This window comes from Nyctereutes procyonoides, unplaced genomic scaffold, assembly GCF_905146905.1.
Source record: "Nyctereutes procyonoides isolate TBG_1078 unplaced genomic scaffold, NYPRO_anot_genome, whole genome shotgun sequence".
Classification (NCBI taxonomy): Eukaryota; Metazoa; Chordata; class Mammalia; order Carnivora; family Canidae; genus Nyctereutes; species Nyctereutes procyonoides.
In genome coordinates this window covers 28,260,169-28,271,255 of record NW_026575135.1, presented here as the reverse complement: position 1 = coordinate 28,271,255, position 11,087 = coordinate 28,260,169, and positions in this window count along the sequence as shown.

Below are 11,087 nucleotides of genomic sequence, written 5' to 3'. Positions count from 1 at the left end.
GTCTAACTCCAGATTCAGAAAGCCCGGTTTAAGTCTGGCGTGCATCCCAAAGCCATGGATGCTCAGTATGTGCCAGGTCCTGTCAGGTTGGTACGAGAGCTATCAAAGCTTTATAAGCTGGATCTTGCATTCCTGGGGTTCTCTTTCTCCTCCAGTAGCTAGGCGGCCTTATGTCAGTAATTCATCTTACTAGGAAAAGCTGTGGTGTCCATACCAAGAAAAAGGAGCAAATGAAGAATCAGAGAGGTAAAGTCCCCTTTTAAAATTCATACAGCTCACTGGTGTGTCCCCACCAGCACTGGAGTGAACACTTCCGACTTCCAACTTAGTGGTTGCTACGATGGGTTTTACCATTCCTTCTGTGACTTCTAGCAGAGCTTGCTGCATTTACTTAAATATGGCTACAATATGCTTAGATACAGGTAATTTGTTTTTGTACACATTCTGCTAGGGTTTACTTTTCATTGCCAATGTTCCCTTTTTTCCCCCCTAAGACTAGAAATGATTGCTCTTAAAAAAAGATGAGCCACAGACTGGATATATTTTTTTTTTTTTGCAAATATATATCTGACAAGGTGCTTTAATCCAATTTATAAAGAACTCTAGAGTTTTGTCAGATTTTTGTTTTTCTCTTCTTACCCACTAGATATTTCTGGCAATGCTGCATCAGAGTCTCCCCCTCTTTCCCCTCCAAGTTGGGTGTAGTCTGGCCCAGTTGCTGGGCTGTGCAGTGGGGAACTGATAGGAAAAGGGGCAGGGGAGAGTGCAACAAGAGAGAGCAAAACCAAGGACTGCAGTTTCCATGGGTCTGGGAAGGGGAGCTGAACTTGTGTGGGGCAGTGGATTGGGAAGAACCTAAAAAGGAATTTTAAAATTTATTGCTGTGGGATTTCCTGTCCCCTTTATAATATTGAGTAATGCTAGTTTGAGTTGCTTTAAAATTATTCTTGGTTGCTGAGACTGTTCATTTTAGTACAATATTGCTCTGAAATTGATCTATGAGGGTCACAGGTTTATGAGCCTTACAGCAACCACTGACTTCATCTTATTAGCAGTGGAAGGCTGCATGTGGACCTTCCCAGTGAATCTTGAATGTGAGAACCAACCAGGCTTTAATAGGTGAGCAATGAGCTGTAGCACAACTGGCTGAAATCTACCAGGGGAAATGGTATCAGCAAATGGAATCCGGGCTTCTGAACATTTGTCTTGTTAAGGACAAATACCTACTTCAACATTTCCTTCAAAGCTGAGCTAGAAGGGAGACACACTTAGTCTAGCCTTTCATTATCATGCCACCTGGTGGCTGAAACTAGCAGTCAATAGGCCTGAGCTTGGGGTTCTAGATAAAGATCTGGGGAAAAATGCAGAAAGAGCTTTGGTCTTTTGGGGGCTAAGGAGATGGAATTCAAGGGCACTGACAAAATCAGCATAATATTTAATCCTTGATGTACTTCTAGCTCTGAAGTAGACACCATCGCTAGCTCTTACCATTTAGAATGTTCTATTCTAGAAGCAGAGTAGGATAGCAGACTGTCATTTACCAAGATCTACTAGTTTATATTCATTCTCTCTTACTTTCTAAAACCCATGTAGTGGTATTAGTATTCCCATTTTACAACTGGGGAAAGAGCCTAAATGACTTGTTCAAGTTATAATGATCACAGTAGATGTTGAGGAGTTGAGGAGAAGAGAATGGGGTATTATAAGATAAAAGCTGTAAACAAAGGTGTTTTGGGGGAGAGGTTTAACTGAAGTAAGCATTTCTATTTAAAAAAAGAAATTAGGCACACGTGTGTCTTGACTCCAAATTATTTTAGTTTGACAGTGTAGGTGTGCTATAAATACATGGAAAAGAGACAACAGAACTGTTATGACATTCTTCTTTCTGAATGAGAAGAGAGGGCGTGTCTAACTGTAGCTTCTCACTCCTCGAGATGGGTGTCATAACATATCAACTATGTGCATCATGTGTATACAACATGTATTTATTTTTTGTCCCACTTTTTGCTTCTGAATCTGCTTTGATATGAATGTGTGATAATTTTAGTTAGTCAAAATAGTATTTCAAAATATACAGGATGAGTAAGTTCCCAGAGATCTGCTTTCAAGATAGTACCTATAGTTAACAGTAAATTATTATGTCCTTAAAACATTTGCAGAAAGAGTAGATCTCATAATAAGTGTTCTTATCACAAAACAACAAAAGGACAGAAGAAAACTTCTGGAGGTGATGGTTGTGGTGATGGTAACACAAGAGTATACATATGTCCCAAACTCATCAAATTGTGCAAATTAAATGCAGTTTTTATATAACAACTATACCTCAATAAAGCTGGAGTAATAAATAAGTAAACGTGATATTTTCCTCTTCGTGGAAAAATTAAGCAGCTTCATGGCAAGGAATCAGACATATGGTTCACAGTATGCATCCAACCTGAAAAGTTAGGGTACCCCAGTTCTTCCCTCTTGTTCTTAGACACAGACAAGACACTGCAATCAGACTCTGGAAGTCCTTGACTTGAACCTTGGCCTTAACAGTTAGTTGTGTATCTTTGCATCTTTTGTAATGATACCAACTCCCTGAGTCTTTGATTCCTCATCTGTAATTAAGGATGATAATACTTAACTCTCAGAGTATTACTGGTATTAAGTGAAAAAATTACTTTAGCACAATGTAAAGCATATAGCAGTTGGTAAAATTTATGGTTCTCAATTAGTCAGTAATTAGTATATTATAATTACTCTTACAGTATTTATTATTTTACTATTATTCTATTGGCTGAGAGAAAATAGTTTGTATATGCAAAATCATTTTACAATTTCCTAACACCTTCCCAGATATTTCAGTTAACATAGCAGAAGAAAGGTAGATAACAGATCAGGTGCAGACAGATTGTAGTAAGGTAAAAATTGCAATAGTGAGAGGTTGATGGTAAAAATCAAACTGAACATGTTCTTTTGTCATTGACTGACTGGAACTGAGGATTTTCAATTCCCTCTCTAGCTTGAGAAATTTCTTCCCACTGGGAAACTTTCACACCATATTTATAACAGAGGAGAGACAATGTTATTATCAGAAATTCCTCTTAGAGAGGGAATTGCATTTAGGGGGAAAGTATTTTTGCTGGGTGGTAGATGTTGAGACACTGAGGAGCCTGGTTTGGGCAGAATTATTATTACAAGCCTTAGGGTGGAACTGGCTTTGGGTGAGGGAGAGAGGTGGGGGTGGGGGGTAGAAATAGCATGAGAAGGCAGAAGGAAGGACAGAAGATAGCCCATTGCCTGGTGTGACAGCCCACCTTTGCCCCTCCCCCTTGCCATCTTCAGTATATCTTCCAAAAAAATAGGGGGAACAAAAGGGATAAAACCACTAACCACTAAGAAATGACTGACTGGGTCAAAGGGGCAGAGTACTTTTGAAGTAGCACCCATGACCTATGGAAACATTTGGAGAGGCAAGAGGAGGCATGAGGAAGGTGTTATTAGCCATTCATAGGCATTATGGGAATGAGTTTAATACTCTCAGGCTATGTATTGGGTGTTTGGGCACAATTTAACCAGAGTATTTAGGAGTGGGGGCTTCTTGGCAGCATTCATTCATTCAGCAGTATTTGCTGAGAGACCTCAATGAGCCTGAAAGGCTGAGGACTTCTCTGGTTTATTTAGCACAAGAGTTTACACTTGTGTAAAGAAGAAGAAAATAGGTCTGACTTTGAAGGGAGGGTGGGCGAAAGTGACATTGACTGGAACAAGGAGAGCTTCCCCCTTGACTACTTTCTCCCCAAACTAAAACTAAATTATGCAAAGTTATGTATTCTAAAATCAACATTGTCAAGGTAAGTATGTGACAGGATGATGTTTAAGACCACAGTGAAAGGAGCTAAAGTGAGATACACACAAAGGTAGAATCTATGGTGTCTTTTTTGGGATGCTCTGTCACCATCCAAGATGATCAAAGACATGACAAGAGCTCGCCGTACATCATTTTCTCGACTCAGACTCAAAGGGACACAGAACACAAAGACTCCTAACTCTGGGAGACGAACTAGGGGTGGTGGAGGGGGAGGAGGGCGGGGGGTGGGGTTGAATGGGTGGCGGGCACTGAGGGGGACACTTGACGGGATGAGCACTGGGTGTTATTCTGTATGTTGGTAAATTGAACACCAATAAAAATTAATTTATTAAAAAAAAGAAAACTGTACTCATGGGGCTATTTTCTATGGGATGAGAGTGGGAATTACTAATTGCCACTTTCTTACTCCATCTCACTTATGATCACCTTATTTTGTGAGCATGTGTACATATTACCTTTCTACATTTCTGTCTCCTACTCAGTAGAGTTCAAAAGCCCACCTTTATGAGGGTCTTTTTAAGGATAAATGAGGTGACCTTTAAAATAAGTCAAATTTCTGCCACATGAGATTTTCTTAGTAAGTAGTTATCAGTTTTGAATCTAAATGATTATATTTTCAAGGTGGCTAAATATGTTTATTGTGACAAAACAATTTCTCCCTTTAAACACTATTGATTTAAGTCTGGATTAGAATTGCAACTTTAGCTTTTAAGTTCCATGCCCCAAACAGCTGAGATAATAGCTCTAGATCATTGTTATAGTAAATAAATATTTATTTTCAAATTGTTTACTTTGATTGCAAAAAAAAAAAGTCATTTGGCCACAGGAGAAATGAGATTACATGTGTAGGCAACCTCTCGGCTTTATACGTGAATGATATTATCTATTGCTCAGACTACAGCCTTAGAAAAAATATCACAAAGTCATGTGGAGCTATAAAGTTCAATTTACAATGGAATGAGGTGTGTAGCTTCATTTATGACTCTTACTCAAAAGAAAAAAAAAACACAAAAACAAATTCAACTGACCTCCTCCCAAACCTGATCTTCCCTGACTCTTCTCACCTCTGTCAATGGCACCACCAAGCATCTAGTTACTCCAGGAAAAAAAACAAGAACTATCTTGATTCCTCTCTTTCTCACACTGCTCCCACCCAATTCAATTCATCAGCAACTTGACTGATTGTGCTGTCTTAACAAAATGATAAAAATAAAAATTTAGACTATTTTATGCTACTCCACCACTATCACCCTAGTTTAAGGCATAATTATCTCTAGCCCTGAAGACTACAATAGCCTCTTCAATATTGTCTCTATAGTTGCTCACCCATTTATTTCCATGCAGTATCCAAAGTAATCAGGTCACTCTTCAACCTCACTGTTTCCAAACACACATAAGAAACTCATGTATTTTTAAAATTCAGGTTATCCTCTTCCTTTAATCCTCCTCCTGTATGCTAGGCTTATTAATACTTTGAATGCTGGCAGATGTTTCTCACCTTGAGACATTTGCTCTTTCTTCCCTCTACATGGAAAGCTTTCCCAGATCTTTGCATGGCATATGCTTCTTTGCTAAGTTCAGGACTCCCATCAAGGGTCCTCTTAGTATCCTTTGCTCTCACCCTGATTTATTATTGCCCAAAGCCTCTCTCCCTCCCTGAAATTGTATTATATGTTTCTTTACTTTTGACCATTGAGTTGCCCAATAGAATGTAAGTTCCATTTAGATGGGGACTTTATCCTATCCATCGCCTCATTTTCAAAGTATGCAGAACATTATTTAAGAAGTACTTGTTGAATGAATGACAGACTGACCTGGACATGTGTATGCATATAGGACTATAGAAGGAACCACACCACGAATGGAAGGTTCTGGCAGGCACTAGGTGATGAACTGCTTTGGGCAGACATGAGATCATTCCAAAAGGCCAGCATCACCATTGCTTATGCATGAAGTACATCATCATGTGCAGCTGGATGCAAAGACTCATGACCAGAACAAAAGGACAGATCACTATGGGTCAAACACAGTACTGGAAACCTGCATATACACTGTCTCATTTAGTTCTCACCCCAGTGAGACTGATATTTTTCTCATTTAGGCCAGATGAGGAAATGGAGACATGAAAAGGTAAAATCACTTGACCAAGTTCATACAAGAAAGTGGTGGTGCTGGGGTTTGAACTTAGGTTTTTTGACTTCAGATCTAATGTTTTCCCCCTCAACCTGCTGCTTCAATATTGCTACCAATGTTAGGAAAGCTCCATAGAATGAAAGAGAAGAGATGACAGGAACATTGAAAAGGAATTCCAGGTTTAGGGGACTCAACCAAGGCCCATTTCTGCATAAGTTCAGTCCTGATGCCCCAGCATGTGTTAATCAGTAATTCCTTTAAATCTCATTTAGCACATAGCTCATGTTTCCTGCCAGTCTTACTTATACACATTGTGTAATTGTTAGCGTGAATGTTATGATATCACTAATATTCTATCACTTTTGACCTACAAAAATAGCAATTCAATATGACTGAACCTAATAGGATGAGCATTCCTTAAAGGCAGGAATCGCATCTCATGCCTTTTGGCCTCTACTGGTTTTTTTCTTTTTTTAAGATTTTATTTATTTATTCATGAAAGACACAGAGAGAAACAGAGACATAGGCAGAGGGAGAAGCAGGCTCCCTACAGGGAACCTGATGCGGAACTCGATTCCAGGACCCTGGGATCACAACCTGAGCTCAAGGCAGATGCTCAACCACTGAGCCACCCCAGTGTCCCCACCTCTACTAGTTTCTGACTAGGTAATATTTATGATTGATGACAGTGGATATACAATGGCCTTCATAGAAACAAATGGAGGACAGATATGATGGCCTATGTTTCTTGGCACACTGTGTATATTTTATAAGTGTTATTGGGCTTCAGTTCCTTTTCAAGGCACCGCATCAATAGCATCGACCTTGCTTTTACTTTGGTAGAGAACCTCATCCACTGAAACTTCCAGGGCCCCTTCCCTGTGAGAAGAAATAGTTTCTCTATTGTGAAGACAAGGGTTGAAGTAGTCCATGTTTGAGTAAGTTGACCAGTGTTACAAGACTAGTAAGTAGAAGAGTCAGAATTAAAACTCAGGTCTATCTGACACAGTGTCTGTGCACTTAACCACTCTGATATACGACATCATCTCCGACAAGAGGCATCAAGTGTTCTGCTCCCTGCAGGAATGAGATGTTCATGGTGTCATGGAAACAAGTCTCACACACTCACTCTGCTATCTGGCATCCATTTTCCCTACTGTGCCTAAAAACAGAGAATTGATTTTGATTTGTTGAAGAAGCTGAGGAGTTCAGGGACACTGGTGTAAAGAGCCACTCTCCATGGATAAGTTGCCTCTCTCAGCCTACTTCTCACTAAATACAATCAGGCAGGTCAGGGTCATCACAGGAAACCTCACGCTACATGGAAGAGTCAACAAAGCATCAAAACTTGAGGAAAAATAATGTAACCCCTAATTATTTTAGGCTCTGCTTTTCTTTCTCAAAATATTCATGTGCAGGTACTTACACCATTGCCTAAAGACTTTGGTTAAACACCAAGAAAGAAACAACTAGAGGGGCTTCTCCACGCTGCAGTGTGTTATTGAGCTTGTCTACAGCTTTCTCTGAAGGGCTTAGGGAAAGGATAATTTTTCTCTTCTGGATGATTCATTTGTAGCTTTGATCTTTTTACCTCAGAGCAAGCATACAAACTAGGTGACCTCTAAGGTTGTCCCATAAGCCCTCAAGACCTGTGCTCATATGATAAATCAAAACAAGATAATTCAGAGCTTCACTTGCATTCTTCTTCACTGGCAACCATAATTAGTACAGTTCTTTCAAGGTTGGGCAGATGCCAGGTGTGAGAAGAGCCTTATTTTTAGAACACTGGGGTTAGTTTCCCTGGAAAAAAATGCGGACAGAAAGGGAGAAGCAGGCAATATGAAGGGCAATTTTGAACACTTAGGAACACAAATAAGATATGGATTATGTAAACATAGGGATTATGTAACTTCACATTTGGCAGACATTTCCACTAGTTGCTTTTCCCACCTTACAGGACTCCTATGGATTATAGAGCATTTCTAAAGACAAAAATTGGGGGACACATATTTTCTTTATGCCCAAGAAAGTCAACTAGGTATTTGCACTATTTTGTGGAAAACAGGAAGTCATATTAAAATCTTATGTATTTTGATGCCTGTCATTAGTTTCCTCAGATGTCTCCCATTAAAAAAAAAAAAATCTCTCTGTTCCCAGTCTTCCTTCACCTGTCTCTCACTCATCACAAGATTCCAGTTTTTAAAACATTTTTTAAAAGATTTTATTTATTTATTCATGAGAGACAGAGAGGGGCAGAGGCATAGGCAGAGGGAGAAGCAGGCTCCATGCAGGGAGCCCGATGTGGGACTCGATTCCAGGACTCCAGGATCATGCCCTGGGCTGAAGGCAGACACATAACTGCTGAGCCACCCAGGGATCCCAAGATTCTAGTTGTTATCAAAAGCATACACTCACTTTCACTGCTACCTCCAGCTAAACCCACACCCTCACTCTCACTTTCTATACCTTCTCAAATCCTCATATATTCTAACATTTGAATGCTAATCTCAAGAGGGGCTATAGGTAGGTGAAAAAATAGGAACCATTTACACCTTAGCCATAGAAACAGGAACTACATAAATTATGATATTTCACCTCAAAGTAACGTATACACCCTCATTAATTTATTCAACATTTCTTTGTACTATACCCTGTGCAATTGCTAGAGTAGAGGCAAAGGAAATTATCTCTTGGTAGAAACAGAGGGTAGGTAGGGAAAAGAAGCAAAACAAAAAACCAAAATCCCTATAAACTATAGTAGTTCTACAAGATGATAAATGTTATATAGAGGTGAGAATAGCAAGTTATGAGAGAACAGAGAAGGGAGTGATCAATGCAGACAGAAAATTAGTAATTCTAGAAGTTTGTGTGACAATTAGAAAAAAGCCTAATGATATAATGTTATGTGAAAATGAATAAATAAAATTGGATTAATACTATGGACACAGGAATTAAAAGGCAGTGGAAGTTGATAGATTAAGGTAGCATATTTCTTGCTGATTTTTCTATTTTAACTTCTCCTTAATTTTGGAATAAATAAGAAATTTAATGAGGAAGCATTAACTAAGTAAATGGAGCCTTGTGTGAAGCATCACTTTCTAAAATGGATCTTGCCTAAATAAGAGGAAGTGCAAAAACCTGACAGACTGCCTGTGACTGGCACATGAGGTTAACATGGGGATCCGTCTCAATGCCACTGGAAAGGCCACAAGTGGGAATGATGGGAATGATTTTTTCTTTGTATTAACTGGAATAGGTTGTCATTAGATAGGAAGCTCACCATAGAATCGTTAGTTCTCTAGATAAGTTCACCATAGAATCGTTAGTTCTCTAGGTCAGGTATTAATCACCTGACCATGGATAATACAAAAGATTTACTAACCAATATGCTAAATATATGGACGACACTAACATTTGTCTAATTTTCTGGAGAAAAGGATAATGTTTTAAGTATAGCTGAATTTGGGGTTCTTTTAGTATTACATAGTATATTTGGTAACGTTTTTCTTCTTTTTCTTTTCTATTTCACATGTATCCTCAGTTTAAGAAATGGATTTTTATTCTTTTTTGGTAACTAGCGTTTTGAGGCTGGATTGTGAGTAATTTTAGTATTATCCTTGGTTCTTCATAAACAATGTATTAGTATTATCTCTGATTTCTTCATGTTCAAATCCTACTCCTCATTAAGGGTTCATCTCAAGCAGTACTCCTTCCATGAAGTCCTTCTTCTCAACAACAAACCCTAAATGGATGATTTTTTTTTCCTTTTCTTCACTCCTGCCTCTTTAAGCATAGGTTAATATCAGTCATTTCTTAGTTCTAAATATTTATGTGTACTAGCCTTTATTCCTATATGTAATTGCAAATTCCTTAAAGGGAGGCAATCTTATCTTTTACCACTTACTCTTAGTAAGTAGCATAGGTCTAAAAACATAAAGAGCTCAACAGATACTTATTTTTTTAAGGATTGATTTATTCTATTACAGTACACACATACATATCTATTGTTTTCAGCTTTAGTTGACATGGGTTTCAAGAAGCCTCTTGTGTAGGAATACATCAAGTTGAATTTTTAATCTCCCAAAGAAAAATGTAATATTCACATAGTTATATTCAGCAAGATTCCTTGCAAAACCATCAGTTACTTCTGACACATAATGGTTCTTTCTGGTTTTCTACCAAATTTAATCAAAGCCCAGGACAACTTTCTGTAACATCTGTAGCTGGGTGAACCACACTGTCTGCCCAAGGTCAGGGCTAATTATCCACATTTGCACCCACCTGGCAGATGTGAAAGACTCAAGATATGTATGTACTCGTTAATTGAGGGTCAAGCTGTTCTCTGCAGAATTCAGCAAAACTTCAGCTGAAGTATAATGGCATTCATTTTGAGGTAAAATTCCCAGGTCATTAAGCACTTTGAGATATGATTTGTTCTGTAATAAGTGAGAGGATTTGAGTCCAGAAGAACTCTAGTCTGGCTCTGTTCCTAAAATGTGTGACCTCGGGCAGTTCTCTTCCCCTTGTTGAGTGTCAGACTCCTGCCTTAGAACATAAAGTTGTTTTTCTAACGCATTACTAAGTACTGTTTCTGCTCAAACTACGATGCTCTATTATTTAATTGAATACTTAAAGCTAATTTTTATTGTGCACTTACTATGTGCCAGGCAATATACTTTTATGAGTTTGCACTGCGCACCAGGCTAGATTAAGCCAGCTTGAATTTGACCACAATGAAGATATCTTTGCTAAAATATGTCTGTTTGCCTTGTCTGAAAGCTGCTGATAAAGTCAGCATTTGTTCTCTAAGTTCTAATAGTTCTAAAGAAAGTTGTGTACTACTTTAATGCTATCATTTTCCAGCCACCAAGCAAGTCATTCATTCCCAAATTGTGTTCAGTAGAGTTGATAGCCCTTTCAAAGTGTAGGCTTCCAAGGTATTTATTCTAAATGGGTTTTAGGAAAAAAGTTCACATAGCTTTTTTTTTTTTTTCTGAAGTGAACATCAGTCTGTGATTTAGTTGCTATTAAAAAATTAGAACGTTTTGGGATGCATGGGTGGCTCAGTCAGTTGAACATCTGACACTTGATATTGGCTCTA